This window comes from Pleurodeles waltl, chromosome 4_1 (assembly GCF_031143425.1).
Source record: "Pleurodeles waltl isolate 20211129_DDA chromosome 4_1, aPleWal1.hap1.20221129, whole genome shotgun sequence".
NCBI lineage: Eukaryota > Metazoa > Chordata > Amphibia > Caudata > Salamandridae > Pleurodeles > Pleurodeles waltl.
The window spans coordinates 35,752,743-35,776,953 of record NC_090442.1 but is presented as its reverse complement, the minus strand read 5'-3'; the positions used below and the strand labels follow the sequence as shown (position 1 = coordinate 35,776,953).

General features: G+C 47.3%; 1 protein-coding gene across 1 annotated transcript in view; it reads right to left on the bottom strand.

Moving 5' to 3' along the window:
• Window positions 1–23,898, bottom strand: part of LOC138287329 (zinc finger protein 271-like) — a 60,660-nt gene extending 36,762 nt beyond the window's left edge. The window contains exon 1 of the mRNA XM_069227682.1: window positions 23,719–23,898. The gene's annotated coding sequence lies outside the window, so the exon portion shown is untranslated. The remainder of the gene's footprint in view (window positions 1–23,718) is intronic.
• Window positions 23,899–24,211: the final 313 nt, after the last annotated feature.

The following is a 24,211-nucleotide window of genomic DNA, read 5'->3' as shown; positions in this document are numbered from 1 at the left end:
GAGTATGATACCCATTCCATTAATTTTGTTAGATTTGAAAATTTCAATTGACGAGGGCGAGGACAGGCCTATATACGAAAACTGCTCACAGAAATCCTCTACTGAGATATAATAACCATCAACCCAAGAATGTAAGGAACAATTTACAGGTTGGGCAATTCTTAAAGATTAAACGTAATTGCACCAAGAAAGACAACTATTTTTTGGAAGCCAAGACTTTAATGTCCAAATTGATTAAGAGGGGATATCCATATAGACTGGTTAAAAGCTCCCTGAAACGTGCCAGGTATTACAATCGACAAGCCTTACTCCAGGTCAAAGAGAAAGCTGTTCACTCTTGCATGACTCGTAAACATTTGGTTCTGAGTCAAATGGAATTAAAATGATTATTTTAAAACACTGGTATTTATTAGCCTCTCTTGACATTCCACTTGAGAAACCATTATTTGCCTTCAAAAGGCAAGTCTAGAGACAATCTAGAGACAGTCTAGTGAGGGCCTACACTGAACCAGAACCATGCACACTGAGTAACATCTGGGGGCTAACACCGAGGGTTGGACATTACCCGTGTGCGAACTGCATTGCATGTGCTTCCACTAGAATTGTAAAAACATGGTGTCGAAATTAGAGACCTTAGCAGCTGAAACATTTTACCAATTGTGGTTCTAAAAATGTTATTTATTGTATTCAGTGCCCATGTTCTTTGTTTTACATTGGTAAAACAACTCAGGAGGTCAGAAAACATATTATTCAACATGAATCACAAATAAAGTGTAATGTTGTGAATGCTCCTTTGGTTGAACATTACAATCTTATGAAACATGCCTCCAACGATATGCACTGGTTTGTACTTGATGTTATAAAACACACGAAAAGATGTGTAAATGTGGACAACCTGTTGACCATTAAAGAGAACCGATAGATTTGGCTTGCAGGTACAGTGAAGAAGGGTCTGAAACAACAGGTGGAATGGCAAATACTGGCAACGTTGTAGATGGACTATCTTGAACAGAACAGATAATGTGATGTATTCCACATAGAGGGTTATAGATCTTAACCTCCTTTCATAGATCTGTGCCTGCAATTGCGGACACTGAATTGATACCTAGCAGTTCTTATACAGAGGGTATGATCCTTTTCAGGGTTTCCTATGGTGTCCTTTTCTTTCTTATCAATGGTTTGAGGGCTGCGAGTCCCTTTATCAGTACTTTCATTTCTGACATTAAAGTTGTATTGACTGTTGTGGTTGCTGGCTAATAATACCCTGAGAATAATTGGTTGGGTCAATCTTTTCTTTCTGTTCTATGGATAGGTTAGGCACTGGGGCTACCTACAGCAGGGTTGTGAAAGTGGATTTAGTGTTGGAGAGCATTTAGATGAGCTATTAGTGCAGTTAAAGAGCACAGCAAAACTAGCAGAGCTGCAAGCTCTGGTGATGGCACTGGAACATATGGATCCTGCACAGCACGCACTGATTGATTGTGATTCGTACTATTGTGTCCAGTCCTTCAATGAATACCTGCATTATTGGGGCATGAATGTAGTCAGAGATTCTAAAGGCAACACCATTAAACACAGATTACTGTGGGGGGAAGTAGCGGATCTGAAGGAAACGCTACTAAATGTCCATGTTGTACATACACTTGGACACCAGCGCGTTGGAATACACGTAGCTGGGAATACACTGGCTGATGAAGCCGCAAAGTCAGCAGTTGCTACGGCCACTGTTGCTGCAGTAACCCGCTCAGTAGCAAAACCGGACGCATTTCCTGCTAAATATTCCTAGCGAATGGGAGGCTGCCTATACGCTGAAGTTCAGATACCAGGAGTAGGGGTTAGAGAAATTCCCAATAAAGATATAAGGGCAGAGTTGATTAAAGCAGCGCATGAGGGGGCAGCATCTGCCCATGCTGGTGTGGCGGCTACAATATCATTGCTACAAGACCGTTTTTGGTGGCTTGGCCTATACAAGGAGGCCAAGCAGTATGTCCTTTGTGGTGACATCTGCCAACAAATCAAAGTTTCCACGGCTAAGTGCCCACCGCAGGCACCCCTCCTAATTTCTAACAAACCTTTACAATGTATGTAGTTGGACCATTGTGGTCCCCTAACACCGGGCAGTGCAAACACATACATCCTAGTCACTGTTGACTCCTGCTTGGGATCTCTATGGGTGGGGCCACAACGCTCGGCTGACGCTTGGACTGTTATTAAAGATTTGCGAGTCTTTATCAGTACATATGCAGTTGCGGCTTTCCACTCGGACCAGGGCCCTGCTTTCGCCTCAAGGACTTTCAGGGACGCAATGGCTTTGTTGGGGTCCAACTCCAATACTCGTCTCCATTACATCCTGAGGGAAATAGTGTGATGGAGCGATTAAACCGTGATTTAAAGCAATCCTTAACAGCCAGAGTCTTAGGTACAGGTCGTAGTTGGCTTAATCACGTGTATGGAGTCCAGAGAGCACTTAACAATCTACCTAGAAGGTTCCTGGGGAGTCATACTTCATATGAGTGCCTGTTCGGAACTCAAATGTATGTTCCAAATGTTGATGGTCCTGGCGTGGAGACGGCAGAAACACCTTTTTACCTAAATGAACTTATCACTATCTTAAAGGAATTACAACAGTTCCGTGACGACAACTCTTCTGCCAGTGCTGCCTCCATAGGAATTAAGGATGCACCTATAACTCCTACCAGCTGGATTCCTAGAGTGGGGGATCTAGTATGTGAAAAGGTTGCTGTGAAAAAGGAATTTGGCCCTTCTTATCGTGCATCGGTCCCAGTTTTGGGAATACATGGTACCAGAACTGTCATTCTACCACCGTTGGCTGGTGCCAAAGAAAATCGTTTTGTCTCCATCGACAATGTCAAACTACACCATGTGGCCGATCCTGCACAGCCGACCAAAAGGAACAGCCAGTAGTTCCCAAATCCCTCTCACTACTGGTCAAGAAGTTCCTCTACAAGTTGTAAGCAGCAACATTGACCTCTCCAGGCTTGGGGAGGGTGTAAAATGATCTTGCATTGCTTCCAAAGACATCAAATTATATGGAAATTACTGATTGATTTGACACAACTTCGACACAGACGGGTGGTGCTATTTATTCTGTACCACCGCAGGAAACACCAACTCCACCAACAAACACAGCTCCAGTTTTTGCACAAACTGCTTCTGGATACTTTGCCGACATCAACAATGACTTTTCAGACTCATTCGCCTCTTCGACACCTGAACTGTCAAAACTATGTAAGCTGATAAATTGGCTTAAAGTAACTTACTTCAGTCTTCCATGGGACTATCTGTGGCTTTTCTTAAGTGTACCAGCCCTACTGCCTTGGATTGGGTTTGTAATCACATTCTTTTTGTTAATACATGGTCATTGTCTTCCTGAAAAATCAACAGTTGAACTGGTGGATGAGGTCCTAAAACCACATTTTTCTTCTCACAAGGTCCGCAGGACTTGTCCTTTGTGAACATTTCCGTTATAACAATTTCCTCCAATACCAAACTTAAAATTTACCCTGGAGTATGATACCCATTCCATTAATTTTGTTAGATTTGAAAATTTCAATTGACGAGGGCGAGGACAGGCCTATATACGAAAACTGCTCACAGAAATCCTCTACTGAGATATAATAACCATCAACCCAAGAATGTAAGGAACAATTTACAGGTTGGGCAATTCTTAAAGATTAAACGCAATTGCACCAAGAAAGACAACTATTTTTTGGAAGCCAAGACTTTAATGTCCAAATTGATTAAGAGGGGATATCCATATAGACTGGTTAAAAGCTCCCTGAAACGTGCCAGGTATTACAATCGACAAGCCTTACTCCAGGTCAAAGAGAAAGCTGTTCACTCTTGCATGACTCGTAAACATTTGGTTCTGAGTCAAATGGAATTAAAATGATTATTTTAAAACACTGGTATTTATTAGCCTCTCTTGACATTCCACTTGAAAAACCATTATTTGCCTTCAAAAGGCAAGTCTAGAGACAATCTAGAGACAGTCTAGTGAGGGCCTACATTGAACCAGAACCATGCACACTGAGTAACATCTGGGGGCTAACACCGAGGGTTGGACATTACCCGTGTGCGAACTGCATTGCATGTGCTTCCACTAGAATTGTAAAAACATGGTGTCGAAATTAGAGAACTTAGCAGCTGAAACATTTTACCAATTGTGGTTCTAAAAATGTTATTTATTGTATTCAGTGCCCATGTTCTTTGTTTTACATTGGTAAAACAACTCAGGAGGTCAGAAAACATATTATTCAACATGAATCACAAATACAGTGTAATGTTGTGAATGCTCCTTTGGTTGAACATTACAATCTTATGAAACATGCCTCCAACGATATGCACTGGTTTGTACTTGATGTTATAAAACACACGAAAAGATGTGTAAATGTGGACAACCTGTTGACCATTAAAGAGAACCGATAGATTTGGCTTGCAGGTACAGTGAAGAAGGGTCTGAAACAACAGGTGGAATGGCAAATACTGGCAACGTTGTAGATGGACTATCTTGAACAGAACAGATAATGTGATGTATTCCACATAGAGGGTTATAGATCTTAACCTCCTTTCAAAGATCTGTGCCTGCAATTGCGGACACTGAATTGATATCTAGCAGTTCTTATACAGAGGGTATGATCCTTTTCAGGGTTTCCTATGGTGTCCTTTTCTTTCTTATCAATGGTTTGAGGGCTGCGAGTCCCTTTATCAGTACTTTCATTTCTGACATTAAAGTTGTATTGACTGTTGTGGTTGCTGGCTAATAATACCCTGAGAATAATTGGTTGGGTCAATCTTTTCTTTCTGTTCTATGGATAAGTTAGGCACTGGGGCTACCTACAGCAGGGTTGTGAAAGTGGATTTAGTGTTGGAGAGCATTTAGATGAGCCATTAGTGCAGTTAAAGATGGCAGCCACAGACATTGCAGTGGTCATGTGACATGTTACTACTTGAATGCTCTGCAATAGGGAGACTGACAGCATGTGTATCTTACTAACATGGACAAAGCACATGTATGTATCACTGTTTTATTTTGCAAAATCAATAAAAATGACTTTATAAAAAAAAAAAACATGGACAGAGCAGATGACCTAGATGGATATTTTATTTATTAAGTTACTGAGGTCCACAACAGTAAACCTACAACTGTCTCTAAACTCTGGGCATTATTTAGGCATTTTGACCATGCCTAAGATGGGCGCCATAGTCATTGGAATGGTCACATGCTGTCACTTTATTATTTAAACACGCCCGGAAGGCTGGCAATGTTCGATTCCGACTTGCTTGAGCTAAGCGGATGCGCATGGAGACAGATGCTAGTGGTCCCATTTTTAGAAGGTCTGAATACGCTGCAATGGCGTCAGCATTTTTCTAGAGTGTATGTTGTATGGCGGTTAAGCAATTTCAACATTTTAATATCTGTGGATTTGTTTACTTGGGCTTGTACGTTGACGCCCCTTTGTGTGTTGCTACGGAGTCTATTTTTGCAACCTGTTGTAAGTAGCGGAATGTAACTATTCTGGTTGGGAGCCTGACACAGTGTATTATATGGAACACGTTTTCTATTTGTTTAAGGTACTTTTTGAACTTTCTTTGTCATGCAGGTGGTGGCCTTAGGAAAGTACCATCTTGCCTGGCATGTTACCCCCATATTTCACTGTATATATGTTGTTTTAGTCTATGTGTCACTGGGACCCTGCCAGGCATGGCCCCAGTGCTCATAAGTATGTGCCCTGTATGTGTTCCCCGTGTGATGCCTAACTGTCTCACTGAGGCTCTGCTAACCAGAACCTAAGTGGTTATGCCCTCTCTGCTTTCCAAATTTGTCACTAACAGGCTAGTGACTAAATTTACCAATTCACATTGGCATACTGGTACACCCATATAATTCCCTAGTATATGGTACTGAGGTACCCAGGGTATTGGGGTTCCAGGAGATCCCTATGGCCTGCAGCATTTCTTTTGCCACCCATAGGGAGCTCTGACAATTCTTACACAGGCCTGCCACTGCAGCCTCCGTGAAATAACGTCCACGTTATTTCACAGCTATTTACCACTGCACTTAAGTAACTTATAAGTCACCTATATGTCTAACCTTCACCTGGTGAAGGTTGGGTGCAAAGTTACTAAGGGCCAGATGTAGGATACTCCAATTTTGCAACTCGCAAAATTGGATGCAGAAAGGTGTCTCAGACACCTTCTGCGACTCGCTATGGGGTCGCAAAGACCCAACTCATCAATATTCATGAGGTGGGTCGCAGTTTGCGACCCCATAGCGAGTCCCTGCACTCACAGGGATGGTGGCCTGCTGTAGTCAGCAGACCTCCATGTCTGTGACTGCTTTGTAAATAAAGAAGTTTTTTTTCTCCATTTTGCAGCCCGTTTTCCTTAAAGGAAAACGAGCTGCAAAATGAAAACTAAACAGAAACCATTTGGTTTAGTTTTTTTCAGAGTAGGTAGTGGTCCATAGGACCACTGCCTGCTCTGAATTTTTTTTTTTTTTTTTCGGCATTCACAACCCCTTCCCTTTTGAAGGGACACTGACACTGGTGGTAACTGCGAGTTGGTTTGCGACCGCATTCGCGGTCACAAAGCAACTCTGAATGGTGATGCGGTCGTAAATAGGAAGGGAACACCCCTTCCTATTTGCGAGTCGCATTCCCAAATTGCGAGTTGGTACCGACTCGCCATTTGGGAATGAGCATCGCGTTTGGCCGTTTGCATGCTGCAAACTGCGTTTTTCGCAGTTTGCGACATGCAAAAGGCTTCGTACATCTGGCCCTTAGTGGATGGGCACCCTGGCACTAGCCAAGGTGCCCCCACATCGTTCAGGGCAAATTCCCCGGGCTTTGTGAGTGCGGGGACACCATTACACACGTGCACTGTATATAGCTCACTACCTATGTACAGCGTCACAATGGTAACTCCGAACATGGCCATGTAACACCATCTAAGATCATGGAATTGGCACCCCAATGCCATTCTGGCATTGGGGGAACAATTCCATGATCCCCCGGGACTCTAGCATAGTACCCGGGTACTGCCAAACTGCCTTTCCGGGGTCTCCACTGCAGCTGCTGCCAACCCCTCAGACTGGTTTCTGCCCTCCTGGGGTCCAGGCAGCCCTGGCCCAGGAAGGCAGAACTAAGGACTTCCTCTGAGAGAGGGTGTAACACCTTCTCCCTTTGGAAATAGGTGTGAGGGCTGGGGAGGAGCAGCCTCGCCCAGCCTCTGGAAATGCTTTTATGGGCACATATGGTGCCCATCTCTGCATAAGCCAGTCTACACTGGTTCAGGGATCCACCAGCCCTGCTCTGGCGCGAAACTGGACAAAGGAAAGGGGAGTGACCACTCCCCTGACCTGCACCTCCCAGGGGAGGTGCCCAGAGCTCCTCCAGTGTGTCCCAGACCACTGCCATCTTGGAAACAGAGTTGTTTGTGGCACACTGGACTGCTCTGAGTGGCCAGTGCCAGCAGGTGACGTCAGAGGCTCCTTCTGATAGGCTCTTACCTCTCTTGGTAGCCAATCCTCCTTCCTAGGTAGCCAAACCTCCTTTTCTGGCTATTTAGGGTCTCTGCTTTGGGGATCTCACCAGATAACGAATGCAAGAGCTCACCAGCGTTCCTCTGCATCTCCCTCTTCACCTTCTGCCAAAAGGTTGACCACTGACTGCTCAGGATGCCTGCAAAACTGCAACAAAGTAGCAAGACAACTACTAGCAACATTGTATCGCCTCATCCTGCCAGCTTTCTCGACTGTTTCCAGGTGGTGCATGCTCTGGGGGTAGCCTGCCTCCTCCCTGCACCAGGAGCTCAGAAGAAATCTCTGGTGGGTCGACGGAATCTTCCCCCTGCTAACGCAGGCACCAAAAGACTGCATCACTGGTCCTCTGGGTCCCCTCTCATCCTGACGAGCGTGGTCCCTGGAACTCAGCAACTCTGTCCAAGTGACTCCCACAGTCCAGTGACTCTTCAGTCCAAGTTTGGTGGAAGTATGTCCTTGCCTCCCCACGCTAGACTGCATTGCTGGGTACCGCATGATTTGCAGCTGCTCCGGCTCCTGTGCACTCTTCCAGGATTTCCTTCGTGCACAGCCAAGTCTGGGTCTCCGACACTCCTTCCTGCAGTGCACAACCTTCTGAGTTGTCCTCCGGCGTTGTGGGACTCCCTTTTGTGACTTTGTGTGGACTCTGGTTTACTTTACTTCTAAGTGCCTGTTCCGGTACTTTTGCGGGTGCTGCCTGCTTCTGTGAGGGCTCCCTGAGTTGCTGGGCGCGCCCTCTGTCTCGTTCTCCAAGTGGCGACATCCTGGTCCCTCCTGGGCCACAGCATCACCCAAAAACCTCTACCGCGACCCTTGCAGCTAGCAAGGCTTGTTTGTGGTCTTTCTGCGTGGGAACACCTCTGCAAGCTTCATCGCGACGTGGGACATCCGTCTTCCAAAGGAGAAGTCCCTAGCTCTCTTCTTTCTTGCAGAACTCCAAGCTTATTCCATCCGGTGGCAGCTTCCTTGCACCCTCAGCTGGCATTTCCTGGGCTCCTGCCCACTCTCGACACTGTCGCGACTATTGGACTTGGTCCCCTTGTCTTACAGGTACTCAGGTCCGGAAATCCACTGTTGTTGCACTGCTGTTGTTTGTTCTTCCTGCAGAATCCCCCTATCACGACTTCTGTGCTCTCTGGGGGTAGTAGGTGCAATTTACACCTACTTTTCAGGGTCTTGGGGTGGACTATTTTTCTAACCGTCTTTTCTTACAGTCCCAGCGACCCTCTACAAGATCACATAGGCTTGGGGTCCATTCGTGGTTCGCATTCCACTTTTGGAGTATATGGTTTGTGTTGCCCCTATACCTATGTGCTCCTATTGCAATCTACTGTAACTTTACATTGCTTGCATTACTTCCTTTTGCTGTTATCTGCATAATTTTGGTTTGTGTACATATATCTTGTGTATATATCTTATCCTCATACTGAGGGTACTCACTGAGATACTTTTGGCATATTGTCATAAAAATAAAGTACCTTTATTTTTAGTATATCTGTGTATTGTGTTTTCTTATGATATTGTGCATATGACACCAGTGGTATAGTAGGAGCTTTGCATGTCTCCTAGTTCAGCCTAAGCTGCTTTGCCATAGCTACCTTCTATCAGCCTAAGCTGCTAGAAACACCTCTTCTACACTAATAAGGGATAACTGGACCTGGCACAAGTTGTAAGTACCTCTGGTACCCACTACAAGCCAGGCCAACCTCCTACACACCGCCACGCCAGAAAATTACCGCTCATAGAATTACCACCAGTAATTCTGTGGGGTGGTCTTCTGGTGGCATGGCGGTGCCGGCGGTGGGAGCGCCGGGTCCCATCCCCTCATGGAGGAGCACCTCGTTGGACAAGGTAAGTATCGTCCACAAGGGGAGGGGTGTGTGAATGGATGTGTATGCATATCATGAATGTAGGGGGGGTGTCTGTGCGTGCGTGCCTGTGTGTAAATCTGGCGATGGTGATGCATGTGTGTATGCATGTGGACGGGGGTGGGGGTGGGGGTGTGCATGGGTAAATGTGTAAGGGGTAAGGGGGGTGTGAGTGAGTGTGTGCAGGTATGTGTATGAATGGATGTGTATATGGTGTGTGTGTGTCCGGTGAGGTACAATTGGGGGGGTGGTTGTGTGAAGATGAGTGAGGGCGTCGGGGTTGTGTATGTATGTATGTAGTTGAAGGGAGGGGGTGGGGATGGTGAGTGTATGCGTGCGCGTGTGATGTGTATGTGTATGTATGCATGTCTGTAGGGGTGAAAGTTGTGAGTGTGTGTTTGTGTGTGGGGGGGGGTCTGTGATTGTGTGTGAGTGGGTGCCTGCGTGTATGTTGTGCGTAGGTGTTTGGGGGTATCCCAGCACCAGGGACGCAAATTCCTGTTGTCGGGATACCTTTCAGCCAGTATTTTGTAGCGATGAGACTGGCAGAAAAATTCTGGCAGTGTCCCAATTCGGAATAACATCGACGGTTATCCGACTCCCACTGGGCTGCAGATGGAAACCTCCATCCTAGCGAGCCGGGTGGGGTTGCAGCAGTTTGGCAGTGGCTAAACCGTAGCGGTCGTAATATAGTTGTCTGCACCGCCGGTCCCGCGGCGGTGAGACCGCCACAGTGGCCCTGGCGGTCCATGGACAGCCAGGGTCATAATGAGAGCCTTGGTGTCTGCTGCCAGTTGCCTCGGTCACATGACTGTGATTAGCCCTACAGTTGGGGTCTGTTTATTTTTCTCAGACAGTGAGACAAAGGAGTCAAGGTGTCTGCAGGGTAGGCCAGCCTGACTGTGGCCGTCACTGTTTCATGCCCCACGTGCGCTTCAACGGTCTTGTCTCTGTTGTGTAGCTATTTTAGCCATGTTTAAGCACATTATTTTAGCTTAAGTAGGCCTGCAACTGTGCACTTGCACCTACCTATGTTTTATTCTGCATTGCCTTATTTTTCTGACAATAGCTTCATTTGCAGCGCTGTTTTATTTCTCTCTATCTTGGTGTTCTTTCGCCTAGGAAAGCATTGCGTTCTTGTTAGGACACATAGGGGTCATTATGACCCCGGCGGTCGGCATTAATATGGAGGAAAGTACTGCCAACAGGCTGGCGGTACTTTCCTCCATATTATAACATTGGTGGTTTGGCTTCGGCCAAACCGCCAATGTACCACGCCGACCGCCACAGCAGTAACAACTGCCGGGCTGGAGACTTCAATCTCCATCCCGGCGGCTGTCACTACCCTGCCTGCGGGATTATGACCCCACCTACCGCCATGGTTTTCGTGGCATCCTTACGGCCACGAAAACCATGGCGGTAGGCACTATCAGTGACAGGGAATCCTTTCCCTATCGCTGATAGGGGTCTTCCCTGCCCCCTTCCCCTCCCCACTTCCCCCTCACCCCACCTTCCTTTCCCTACCCCCCTTCATACTCGCCCCTCCCTTCACACATGCATACACACACCCATTCCAACATTCATCCACGCAGGCATCCATTCACACACACTTACATATATACACACACACGCATTCATACAACTCAACATACATACACCCCCCCAAATATGCACACACATACAGCACGCAACACACACCCGCATACACACACATACACACACACACACACACACACACACACACACAGAGACAACACCCCCACCAAACTTCTCTGTCGGAGCACCCACTTACCTGGATCCAGGGGGTCCTCCGGCAGGAGGCGGGACGAGCAGCAGCATCCGCCAGCAGAGCAACGCCAGGCCGTATTCTTCTCATAATACGGCCGGCGGCGGTCTACTGGCCTGGCGCTGCTGCTGCCAGCAGCGCCACCTTACCACTATCCGCCGGCATGGCCACAGCCAGATTTCCGCCATCCTTCTAGCGGAAAGCCAGCTGTGGTCATGATACGGCGGACGGCTAGTAGCCATGGTGACGGTCTTTTGGTGGCCATGGCTGCAGCGGTATATACCGCCAAGGTCCTAATGATGGCCATAGTTCACTTTGTGCCCTTCCAAGGCTACAGTTAGATAGAGTTGCTGACTGTTAGAAATGGAGACTTTGGTTGGCAGTCAGGTTACCCCCTGTCCAAGCAAGGACCCTCACTCGAGTCAGGGTAAGTCACACACAATCCAAATTATCCTGTGCCCATCCTCTGGTAGCTTAGCACTAAGCAGTCAGGTTTAACTTAGAAGGCAATGTGTAAAGTATTTGTGCAATAAATGATGCAAAAACACAGTATAACACCACAAATATACACCACACAGTGTTTAGAAACATATATAATATTTATCTGGTTAAATGCAGGTCAAAACAATCAAGATTCCATAAGTACACATTGAAATATCACTTAGAAAATGATATAAAGAGTCTTTAGTTCTTAAAAAAGGAACAAATGTGTCTTGCAAGCACAAAGTACCTAGTTTGTGTTCAAATTCTCCGCACCGACCGCAGAGGAGGAGTTGTGTGTGAAAACGGTGAGGTGTGCATCGATTTTTCCAGCACACACAGACAATGCGTTGTTGAGTTTTCACACAGGGCAGGCTTTGCATCAATTTCCAGCACGTAAACTGGGATCCTCTCCGGGTTGCAGGGTTTTTGAACGCCCTGCGGATGATGCGTTGAAATCCTGGGTGTTCAGGACGAAGTCACAGGGGCTGCGTCGATCCGGTGGGCGCTGCGCAAAAATGTCTGTGGCACGGGAGGCTCTGCGCAGGTTGCATTGTTCCGGTTGGGCTTTGCGTCGATCCAGTGGGTCTTGCGTCACACTTCCGGTCGTAACACTGGCGCTGCGTCAATCTCCTCATCAGGAAGTCAGGCTGCGTCATTCCGGTTCGGTGTGCGCTGATTTTTTCACCGTGAAGCAGGCTGTGCATTGTTTCTTGAAGGCTGTGCATTGATTTTCGCCGCACAAGGAGTTCTTTTGCAGAGATGAAGTCTTTTTGGTCCTGAGACTTCAGGGAACAGGAGGTAAGCTCTAGCCAAGCCCTTGGAGAGCACTTCTCAGCAGAGCCAGAGGGCACCAAGGTGTAGGGCAACAGCAGAGCAGCAGTCCTTTGCATAAAGGCAGACAGGTGAGCCTTTTGGGCAGCCAGGCAGTTCCTCTTGGCAGGTTGCAGGTTCTGGTTCAGGGTTTCTTCTACAGTAGTATCTTGTCCAGAAGTGTCTGAGTTGGTAGGGTCAGAGACCCTGCGTAAATACCCAAATGTGCCTTTGCGATGGGGAGAGACTTCAAAGAGTGGCTTAGAAGTGCACCAGGTCCCCTTTTAGTTCCATCCTTTCTGCCAGGGTCCCAGTAGGGTGTATGGCAGTCCTTTGTGTGAGGACAGGCTACTGTCCTTTGCAATGTAAGTGTCAGGCCCTCCACCCTCCTTGCCCAGGAAGACCCATTCAATATGCAAATGTGTGCAAGTGTGACTGAGCATCCTGTGTTTGGGGTTTCTCTAAGTGGAATGCACAAGGGAGATGTCAACTAACCCAGCCATACGTGGATTGTAAGGCACAGAAGGGTTTAAGTGCAGAGGAATGCTCACTTTCTAAAAGTGACATTTCTAAAATAGTAATATTAAATCCAACTTCACCAGTCAGCAGGACTTTGTATTACCATTCTGGCCAGGAATGACCTTGTTATTCCTTTCAGATCAGAATCTACCACTTAAACAGTATATGAGGGTAGCCCTAATGTTAGCCTATGAAAGGAGCAGGCCTCACAGCAGTATAAAAACAAATTTAGGAGTTTTACACTAGCAGGACATATAAACTGTACAGGTGCATGTCCTGCCTTTTATCTACACAGCACCCTGCCCTATAGGTTACCTAGGGCCTACCTTAGGGGTGACTTACGTGTAGAAAAGGGGGAGTTTTAAGGCTTGGCAAATACTTTTAAATGCCAAGTCGAAGTGGCAGTGAAACTACACACAGGCCTTGCAATGGCAGGCCTGAGGCACGGTTAAGAGGCTACTTATGTGGGTGGCACAATCAGTGCTGCAGGCCCACTAGTAGCATTTAATCTATAGGCCCTGGGCATATGTAGTGCACTTTACTGGGGTCTTACAAGTAGATTAAATAAGCCAATCGGGTATGAACCAATGTCACCATGTTTGAATACGAGAGAGCATATGCACTTTAGCACAGGTTAGCAGTGGTAAACTGCGCAGAGTCCTAAAAACCAGCAAAAACAGTGTCCAAAAAGTGGAGGGAGGCAGGCAAAAAGTTATGGGTGACCATCCTAAGGATGTCAGGTCTAACACCGACAAACGTGGTATGCTGTGTCTCCTGCATTCACAGAAAACAACACACTCATAAGTGGGGACTAGTTCTTAGAATGTCAGTTGTTTTAGAATAAAACACCCCTTTGTCTTAGACACATTAGAGGGAGATTCCAGCCAGATGACCACGACTGTATGCTGATTGCTACAACCTTCGCTACAGCTACCTGCTTAGACGACCAAACCCTGAGTCCAATGGGGATGGTGTCTATATAGACTTCAGGCCTCTTCTCAAGGTATGAGGGATGATGTTCTTCCAGGGGGAAATCCGTAGGGCAGATTAGGCTTAACATGCTATGCTCATACTTAGAGTTAGGGTCGGGTCATAGATCACTCCCCTTTTTAGACAGCATGGTAGAACTGTTCTTGTGTTTTACACTTTTAGTCGCATGCCTGCTCCTATTGTCTTTCATTATCTTCGTTATTACTATGTACCTGCTTTTATCTAGGATGCAGATATTTTAATAAATGCTTATTTAAATATATTCTATTATCTTTGCCTGAGTGAGATCTTGGTAACTGAGAGAACAGGAAGGGGTCTGATATACCACGATTCCCTGGGGAGTCTGTTGTACCATGAGCTTGGTTCCCACAATCATCTCAGTCAGAGATGGGTGCTGCTAGTTAGCCGGAAACCCCGGATTAGGCCGACAGGTGTGGACTTGTACTCAGTACCCACAACCCAGGGGATCCTACCGCCTAAATCCAGTAGCCTCAGTACCCTAATGAAAACCTACGCAATAGCTCCACACACACATAAAGGAGCCTAACACTGCTCTTTTGTGACCTCTGAGCTCTTAGAGCCTGGCAGTAGCAACTTTTACAGTCTTGTTTTATTTTCTCTCTATCTGACTGTTTTTGCCTAGGCCAGCACTCTGTTCTCAAACAAGTCATTCTTGCTCACTCTGAGCTTCTTCCAAGGCTGCAGTAAGATAGGTTGCCGGTGAACGTAGTATAAGTTTAGTCTTTGACATTTATAGAAAATACACATCCTTACGTAGGGACATTTTCTCAGAACATCAGCTATTTTCTTATAAAAACACTTCCCTGTCCCTTACACGTTAGAGGGAGATTCCAACCAGAGAACCACGAATGTATGCTGATTGCCGAATGCTTCGCTACAGCGGTTTTTCAGACTTCAGGCCTTTGCTCAGGTATGGGGGATGATGTCTTCCCAGGGGAACCTGAAGGGTAGAATTAGAGCTTAACACGCTGTGCTCTATCATAGCTTAGGTAGGAATTAGTCTGTTGACTCTAGTGACAATATGGTAGCATTATTTTTATGTTTTACTCTCCTTGTCACAATCTTAATCTTGTCATGCTGTATCATTCTGGTTATTGCAGTCCACACTTTGCTATTTAAGATGCAGTCGCTTTATTAAAGCATTATTGAAATATATACTGCCTCTGTTTGTCATTGTGTATGTGAGATTAATGTAACTGAGAGAAACAGATGAGACCTGAGTGGCCACAGCTTCCCTGAGAAACCAGTTATGTAATGTGCTCGGCTGCCCAATCATCCCTGGGGTAGAGATGAGGCACTGCTAGTTAGCCGAAGCAGAACTTGGATTGGAGCGACAGGTGTCACCTGTAGTGGGTTAGACTCAGTCTCCCACACCACGGGCGATTCTGCCACTCGGAATCCAGTAGTCTCATTAGAATAATGAGAGCCTATGCGGCAGTATCAGTGGCACAGTTTCCCCTCCCAGCACCCGCCCTCCCCAGCATGGACAGCAGGTGTCCTCCATAACCTCCCCTCCACCTCCCAGGGCCAAACAACACAGGTGATGTTCCTGCCAACAGTCAAGTTAGACACTGCCTACTGGCTGGGATGGCCCCGCCCACCCAGCCAAATCTAAATCTACATCTGGGGCGTGAAGAGTCTCACTAGGGCCCTCTTCGAGCCTGTCCTTTGGCCCGCATCTTCTGCGACCCCTGCACTATTTGTGACCCGAGGCTGGAGAAACATCAGTGGTCAAGTGGGGGCACGGAGATCTGGCCCTCACCTGTGACATTTGCCCTGCCGGGTGTGGCCAACCATGTACCTCATTCTGCCTCCTGGGGCTTACCTGATCCTGGCTCACGACCAGGTCCCAGATAATACCATGGAATGTATCCTCCAGGAAATCAAGGCAGTAGGTCGCAGACTGGAAGGAATGGACTCCAACATCTCTGAGCTAACAGGCGAGACCGAGTCCATCTGCTTAGACATTGTGGGATTCCAGAACCGCAGGGCAGGCCTGAAACTGCGTGTCGCAGTGGTGGAGGACGGACTCAATACACTCCTGTATTCGGACCAGGAACTTCTATAACTGAAATAAATGAAACGTTACTAGACTACCGGGCACAGGCTGCAGGTCCAGTTACTAAAATAACAAGCCCACAAACCACTAAACTGGCTTCACTACAGCAGCTAGGTAATCGACTTAGAAGATAGGAGCCTCAGAGACAATGGCTGCTTTTTTGGAGCCCTAGTATGCATGAAGGGGCCAGACATCAAAAGTTTCCTCAGGGATAGCCTCTCTGTTCTCACCGGCCTCACCTTTGAATCTCCTTTAGAACTCCAGAGAGAACATCACTTGGGCCCAATGCGCCAAGACCGCCCAACATGCCCAGCCCCATGCCTGAGACATGAACAGGCATGGCAGCTCCTCACTGCAGCTCGCTCCCATGGCCCCTACATGCATGAGGGACATGAAATACGCGTTGCTGCGAACTGCTCCCGAGAAACCAATGATCGTTGTAAAGCGTTCCTGTCCCTCCAACCCCGGCTCTATCAAATGGACATTAAGCATGGTCTGTTTGAACCAGCCCAGACATGGATAACCAAGGACTGCAAATTAAAATACTTCTCAGGTCCAGAGGACCTATACCTTTTCTTGGATGGACTCTCTGCCCAGAACATGGCTATGGCTCCACCAGAAATGTCCACCGTACTAGAAGATCACCACCAGACATGACCACATCTCCATGCCCTCCCAGAGTGGGTGTTGCACAAGGACGGAGGGACGCACCACAGAGGCAGGAGATGGGGATCTGGAGTTCCAAGTAGTGGCACACCTCGCCAAGAACCATGACAGGGACACAACATGGTCCCCTTTGAAGCCCAGCTACACCGCTGCAAGTTGACGTTGTTATGAATTACTGCAACCTGATCATGTCCATGTTTTGGCCCGAGACCACGTGAACTGTGACCGTACTCCACCGAGCAGCTGAGTATCAGGATGCTTGCTTATGTATGCTTTGGTCAATGTATGGTGGGTACAGACTTGAACTGCTTCGCCAATAGGGGAGAGTAATGCCAGGATGAGAGTGGAGTCACTTTGTCACTGGCTTCCTATGTCCCCGCAACACCCATCCATCCTCCACGCCCACACCGGGCAGACACGCTTGTTGATGTTTTGCATTGTAGTGTAGCGCTCTACCTTGTTATATGACATACGTCTGTTCTAACTCTTGATACTGTCATAATTGTTTGTCAAGATGGAGACGCCAAGCCTGTACATTGTAGCCCATCCCTATGCCCGCTACTCCCCCCACCCTATCCTGAGGAGCCCCCACAGAACACTGGGACAACCACTAGTGGGACCTAAGCTACCCTAGGTGACATGGCACCCGCCATGCTCCCATCCCCATTCTTTTTTCTATCAATCAATCAGGAATTTGTAAAGTGCACTACTCAACCGTGAGGGTCTCAAGGCACGGACGAACGTGGGGGAGAAGGGTGGGAGGTGCTGCTACTGCTCGAACAGTCAGGTCTTGAGAAGTTTTCGAAAGGTAAGGAGGTTGTTGGTCTGGCACAGGTGGGTGGGAAGAGTGTTCCACATTTTGGCAGCGAGGTGCGAGAATGATCTACTGCCGGTTGTAGTTCTGCAAACGTGTGGGACGGTTGAGAGGGTGAGGTCGGAGGAGTGAAGATATCGGGTCGGGGTGTAGAAGGAGAGCCGTCTGTTGAGGTATTCTGGTCCAGTGTTGTGCAGTGCTTTGTGAGCGTGGGTGAGGAGTTTGAATGTGATTCTCTTGTTGACTGGGAGCCAGTGCAGGTTTCTCAGGTGGTCTGTGATGTGGCAGTGGCGGGGGATGTCCAGGATGAGCTGTGCAGAGGCATTCTGGATGCATTGCAGCCTCTTCTGGAGTTTGGCCATGGTTCCTGTGTAGAGGGCATTGCCGTAGTCCAATTTGCTGCTTACGAGGGCTTGGGTGACCGTTCTTCTGATTTCGGTTGGTATTCATTTGTAGATCTTTCGGAGCATGCAGAGGGTGTTGAAGCAGGAGGATAAGATGGCATTGACTTGCTGGTTCATGGATAATGAGAAGTCCAAGATGAATCCTAGGTTGCGTGCATGGTCGGTGGAAGTCGGAGCGGCTCCGAGAGTGGCAGGCCACCAGGAGGCATCCCATGCGGAGGGGGTGGAGCAGAAGATGAGGACTTCCGTCTTGTCGGAATTGAGTTTGAGGCAGCTGCTCTTCATCCATTGAGCGATGGCCTTCATACCTTCATGGAGATTGGTCTTGGCGGAGTCCTTGGTGAGGGAGAGGATCAGATGGGTGTCGTCAGCGTATGAGATGATGTTGAGGTTGTGTGATCGGGCGATGTTAGCGAGTGGGGCCATGTAGACGTTGAAGAGGGTCTGGCTGAGGGACGAACCATGGGGTACGCCGCAGATGATTTTGGTGGCCTCCGAGAGGAATGGGGGGGAAGCAGACTCTATGGGTCCTGCTGGTGAGATAGGAGGTGACCCAGTCCAGGGCTCTGTTGCAGATTCCTGTATTGCTGAGGCATGAGCGTAGGATGTGGTGGCAGACGGTGTCGAACACGGCCGAGAGATCCAGGAGGATGAGAGCCGCGGTTTCGCCGTTGTCCCATATGGTTCTGATGTCGGTGGCGGTGATGAGGGCAGTTTCTGTACTGTGGTTGCTGCGGAATCCAGATTGGGAAGGGTCCAGGGTGCGGTTCTCCTCGAAGAAGCGGGTTAGTTGTCTGTTGACAGCCTTCTCAATGATTTTGCCAGGAAAGGGAGCAGGGAGATAGGCCAGAAGTTCTTGAGGTCCTTTGAGTCCGCCTTGGGTTTTTTGAGGAGAGTGTTGATCTTGGCGTGTTTCCAGCTCTCCGAAAAGGTGGCGGACTCAAAGGAGTTGTTGAAGATCTTCCGTAGTTGGGGTGCGATGACGGTGCTTGCTTTGTTGAGGACATGGTGAGGGCAGGGGTCAGATGGAGAGCTGGAGTGGATGAGGTTCATGAGTTTGATGGTGTTGTTGTCATTGACGGGGGTCCAGGAGAGCAGGAGGTTGGTCGGAGATGAATCTGTGGTGTTGGTGGTTGCCGGGGGGTCTGGGTGCTGAAGCTGTTGTGTATGTCTGAAATCTTGCTGTGGAAGTATGGGCTAGGGAGTCACAGAGGTCTTGGGATGGCGGGATCTCATTGGTGTTGGAGCTGGGATTGGAGAGTTCTTTCACAACGTTAAAGAGTTCCTTGTGGCTGTGTGCGTTGTTGTTTATTCGGTCTTTGAAGGCGGTTCTCTTGGCAGCTCGGATATGTTGGTGGTGTCTGCGGATGGCGTTTTTGAAGGCTGTGTGGTTGTACAGGGTCTGATCTTGGCCCCACATTCTTTCGAGTCTTCTGCAGGTTTGCTTAGATTTGTGGAGGTTGGCAGTAAACCAGAAGGACTTTCTGTTGTTGCGTCTGTAGGAGGGATTCTTGATTGGGGCAAGAGTATTGGCACAGGTGTCGACCCATTGCCTGAAGTTACGGGCAGCTGCATCAGTGTCGGTGGTGTTGATGGGTGGGTTCCTGGAGAGGGTCACGATAAGTTGATCTTCGGTGACCTTGTTCCAACTGCGGTGGGGGATCCGTTGTGGTTGGTGGTGTGTTGTGGAGTTTTTGTGAAGGGGAAGCGGATGCAGCAGTGGTCTGTAACTAAACAGTAAACCTTTTGCAAAACTATAAGACAGGTCGGACACAGCCCCCTTTGACCCTATAATACGTTGTACACCAAGGGCCTCAAGCTTGCCGAAAGAAGGCCACCTTATTGCAATTAAAACAAGCGGGATCGCAATGCGAACTTAAGATAAAAAATAGTTCCCAAACCGGGAACGAGCCTCGCATGTTTTCTGTACTTGGTTGCTGCGCTCGAGGAGGGCTAACCACCAGAAAAGGCATGACGTCTGCGTGCCTTCAACTAATGAAAGCAAGCAGATTTCAACAGGCAAGCCCTCGAACAAATGAAAGACAATTGACGTAACGTGAACAGGGCTCAGAGCCCTTTTCTAACTCCTAAATAGTCTTGCAAGCGGATCGACCCTAATAAACAGCTCTATGGAAAGGCAGCTGTCTTAAAAGTCAAACTTCCTTTGGTTCATGTTTAACATAGCACAGCCCATAAAAGTACAATAATTCTCGCTAAAGGGAACTCTGCAGCTGTGGCTTTCTCTGCAAATACTCCTACACCCTTAATCTAGATAACGTTCTGATGGTTTAGCTGCCGGGAGTGGGAGCTAGACAAATTATTAATGAAGAAGTTAGATTAGACCTAATTAAAGCAGAGCAAGGTTAGTGAAACAGTAGCAAAGCTGCAGCAAAGATACTACTGGCCGTATCTACCAAAACAAACTAAAAATCATGTATGGCAATGTAACATTTGCCAACAACTAAAATGCTCTACTATTCCCAGACCAGCACGGACTCCTCTTACTATATCCGATCTCCCCTTCAAGGTAATTTACTTCAAAATATTGGGCCAATCGGACCACTAAGCCAATACATATTTATTAGTTGCTGTTGATTTATGCTCCCAATTCTTGTAGGTCTGACGGCAAAGCAATGCTGATGACTGCTCACTCATGAAAAACTTGCATTGTCTAGGTCACAGTTCATACAATTCATTCAGCTAATGGTCCTGCGTTCGCTGAAAAGAGATGCTATGTTTGCTCTGGGAGTATGTCTACACTACTAACAACCATTTCGCGCTGAGCAATGAGTTAATAGGGTGCGGCACCACTATTAAGTACAAAACTGAGTTGGCCACAAAATCCGAATGGAGTTCAGAAAGCATTAAATAATTTACCTAGAGGAATACTAAGTGTTCGCCCTCCACGAGAGATGCTCTTTAGAGGATCTATATATCTGCCTGTTTTTGATAGCTCTGGAAAGGTGGGGGAAGAAAATGAATTTGAAATGGACCAACATTTGAATGTCTTGCAGAGCGTCCAAGAAGTCAGAGACAAGCTATATAATTTGAAGCATTCTGATAAGGTTTTCAAAGCTACTGCCAGGTGGCTCCCAAAGTAGGAGAGCTAGTTCAATAAAAGATTCCATTGGGACGACAAGGAATCCCCGATTGGCCAAGATGAGATAGAAATTAATAGCAAGTGTACCATGGATAACAAAGGGTTAAGAGACAAGCAAGGTTTGATAGACCTTGGTTTAGTACCATGACCAGACGCCTACTGAGGGATACACAGATGCATGCTTCTATAAACATATCATACTTCATGTTTTGTCATCAAATTAGGCAAAAGTTTTCTTTGTGGCAGAAATCCTGTGAATATCCAAAATCTTGAACTAAGGGTCTTACAGCTGCAGCTTGTTATGTGGGCTGGGCTGCTGCTATGTTGCACAAACAGTCAGATACAGACTTGCGTGGTATACACCATCAATGAGGATAATATATTGTAAGACACAAGAGTTTCCTCAAGAGGCTCAACCTCGCTTAGTACGGTATCATTTTCTGGAGTTGGGATAGTGCTGCTGATACATCTGTTGACAGTTGAGACTTCTGAGAATGATGAAGGGACCAGTGTGGGTGTAAAACAGTTGCACTCCAGATACAACTACCACATGAAAAGAATAAATGAGCGAGTAAGCCTTGAAACTTGAAAAGTTACAAGCCACATTAATGCTTTGGCAAGTTCGGCGCAGGAAGGGACAAGAGGCTGCTGCACACAGAGGTAGGCCGCTCCTGTGACCTGCCGGAATCAGAGATCATCTTTGTGAAAACAAACATGTAAGCCTTCCAAGTGGAGTTCAGTGAACAGAGGCTGAAAGAAGTGCTGACTAGAAGGCTGAACACACCCAGCAGAACACAAACTATGTACTGTTTATGGCTTTAATTAAGACGTCTCTGGTAGGCATGTCATTGTCTGTTGGTACAGAAATAGGTGATGGATTATTGCTGCAGGAAGTGTGCACTATCTTTGCAGTGAGATAGTAAGATGCAGTTGGTTGGGATAAAGGGTGCCACGTTTGTTAAACAAGCTGCAGCTACTACAACAGTACCACACAAATATACAGCAAACAACACAATAATACGAGCCAGTGAATGGGCATCTGAAGGAAGGCTGGGTACAGCAGAAACTAATGCAAACAAAGAAATATCAGAGGCTGAGGCCAACTCCTTCAGATAGGTTGACACACATCTTGGTATCTTTGCATAGTGTGGCCCAATGAGGCTTCTGCTAAACTAGAATGAGGGGCTTACATGCTCTACTGTGGGCGGCACAAGGTGAGGTGTGGCACTACTTCACTGACAGATAGATCAAAGAGGATGCCACTGCTTAGGGGACAAATGGGTTCTTCGGTCACCCAACACTGAAGTCGCCCATCAGAGCAGTTCTGTAAAATTATGTCTGCCACAGCCTCCTTCACCCAGGACAACTGGTGGGGTGTACAATAAATTCAACCAGAGGGCCTTTCTTGAAACTATTTCCCAATCAGTCTAAATCAGCAACGAGGCGTTTTTGGAATTTGAAGAAGTCAGCCAACAAGACTAGAGTATGTTTTAGATTTGTCTCTGCCAGGCTTTTTTTCATGGAAGTTGAGGCAGGGTCACAGGAGGCTTGATGTGTATTCCACGCCGTTTTTCAGACATCTAGTAAAGAACAACGGGGTTTCTCGGGGAAGTTACCAGGGGTTGCTATCAATAGCAGGTGAAATCCACACTGACTAAACTTAATGTAGGGAAACGTCACATTTCTTCTTCCCCCTGAGATGCTGACAAGTTAAACGAGGTTCTCATTGAGTCAGTACCAGGTATCCTCACAAACGTTCTGTAGGATTATAGTGAACTAGCCTACTTTGATTTATTTATTTTTAGTTTAAAGCCAAAGTGGATCTCTAGAAACCAGCAACCCCAAAGTAAAGTACAACAGAAACATTCGAAAAATCTTCTCTTGATGTTGGTAATGTGGAGGTATTGGTCATGCAACAGAAAGACTGGATCTCGGAATACATCTATTTCTGACTGATTATCTATGCACTAAATTCTGTTCTCCTGTCACAGTAAAAAGCAGCACAAGGTGGAATGATGCTTTTTCGGCAATGCCCACAATAAATATCCCTCACTGTGTGTGCAGATTTCTCAAACTGCAGTAAGATGCAGTGCAGTGCACACATTCCTCACGGTGCAATAAATGCGGAGCACAGACTCCTCATAGTGCAGTAAGATGCAGTGTAGTGCACAGATTCCACACAGTGCAGTAAGATGCAGTGCAGTGCACAGGTTCCTCTCAGTGCAGTAAGATGCAGTGCAGTGCACATATCCCCTCTTTAACACAAATGATGAGCACAAACACCCCCAGTCCTGGAAGGAAAGCCCCCAGAGGTCCCCGGATAGAAGAGCCCAGCTCAGCCCGGCTCCTGGCAGAGATTTCCTCACAGTGAAGTAACATGCAGAGCAGTGCACAGGTTCCTCACAGTGCAGTAAGCTGCAGTGCACAGATTCCTCATAGTGCAGTAACATGCAGTGCACAGATCCCCTCTTTAACACAAATGATGACAAGAAACACCCCCAGGCCCGGAAGGAAAGCCCCCCAGAGGTCCCAGGATAGAAGAGCCCAGCTCAGCCCGGCTCCTGGCAGAGATTTCCTCCAGGATTATTCAGTCTATTTCCACAAACACAGCTGAAGGTGCTGACTATCTCCTACCTGAGCTGTAACCTGTGCAGACATTTCCAGGCTCCCTCCTCCTCCTGGGGCTGGTGCAGATTTGAGGTATGAGGGGGTCTGTGAGTGTCTGAAGATGATGATAACTGCACAGACAGACAGGGGGTCCCTCCTCCTCTGCAGCAGGCTGGACACAGAGGGAGAGGCCGGAAGTGATGTCAGCATCCACCTCTCCTGCTGTCTCTGCCGACGCTGACCTGGAAGAGGAAACCCTTCCCCCGTCATACAAAGTGCTCGGTGGATTTCATAAGCAGACGAGGAGCGCCCTCTAGTGGCCGCTGATAGAACCGCAGCTTCCAGGAGTGAATTCAAATAGTGATTTGTGTTTGATTAAATATATTAAACTGTAAACAGTTGCTAGAATTAAACTGGACAACCATTTTCTAATGTTCCTGTTTCTGGCTGTTATTCTTTATACTTAATAGGGCTGTGTGTCCTCAAACAAAACCCAGAGGTTGTGGGTCAAATGAAGTTC